The following is a 1,170-nucleotide window of genomic DNA, read 5'->3' as shown; positions in this document are numbered from 1 at the left end:
CAATAATGTGGGCATAAATAAGGAACCTAGTGAGTGGGTACTATTTGTAATTTCAGTTTCTTCAGGGGTTTTTTGATCCTGAAGAAAATAATTCAGTTTAAAATGAGATTCCTTAAAGTTAATAGTAAAATAACCTCTGAAAAATCTGTACTCTCTCCTATTGCTTTTTATCAGGATACAGCTTTAACAAATATTTAGTACAAAAATCTTTCATCTAGGGAATGAACCAAAACTGAAGATTGAGAAGACATAAGGAAAGCAAATTATTTTGCATGTATATATTACTCATTACTGTCACCTGTGCACAAATTTCATCCTTCAAGTTTCTGTAAAAAGAATTTAAAAAAACAATTTATGAAATAGTGTTATTTTATTGAAATGTCAAAACTGTTTAAATTATTTGAATGCAAAGTTACTGCATTTGACATAGTTATGATTTACAATGAGTATACAATGACAGACATTAGCTTGAGTTGAAAAAATAATTCATATTAATCAAAGGTAAATCCTCAAATATGAAAAGGCATGTTAAGTGAGAAATGCAGCCAGTGAAAATTGCAATGATATAAAGCCAATCTGAGTTGTGTTTAGCTGAAAATAAATGAACAGAAAGAACATACACTGTGCTTTATGAACTTAATGAAAACATGCATTCCTGCAAGCTTAAGTATTACATTCCAGAACTTACAATCAGAAAAAATCATTCACAGCAGTATATAGGACAGCCTTTAACTGCATTTATCTGAACAATTATATGGCCATACCTATCCATATCCACATCTATGGGAAGTGACAGGTTGCCATGTATTTGGTAACTATCTAGAATAAAACTACATCAAGCGATGCCGTGACCTTTGCACTTGCACTTTGATAAGGACCAACAAACTTTTACAGTGTAGACTATATTCTAGCAAGACACAGATAGGACTGGCCACTTACTTGATAATAAATAACCAGGGATGTTTATAAGTTTAACCTTACCAAATTACATGTGGTGAAGGTTTGTCAACTACTAACCAAAATGAAGAATGGATAGTAAACAGATTTTGGTTAGCCATTATGGGCTTACCTTTCCTTTACACAGATTATTTTTCATGCCTAGTAGTGTTGTTTCATGTGGTCTTTATATCCTATGCATTGGTTCTCCCCTATGTTTGTGCAGCCTTGATC

This window comes from Penaeus monodon, chromosome 23 (assembly GCF_015228065.2).
Source record: "Penaeus monodon isolate SGIC_2016 chromosome 23, NSTDA_Pmon_1, whole genome shotgun sequence".
NCBI lineage: Eukaryota > Metazoa > Arthropoda > Malacostraca > Decapoda > Penaeidae > Penaeus > Penaeus monodon.
Note: the sequence above shows the minus strand (reverse complement) of the source record.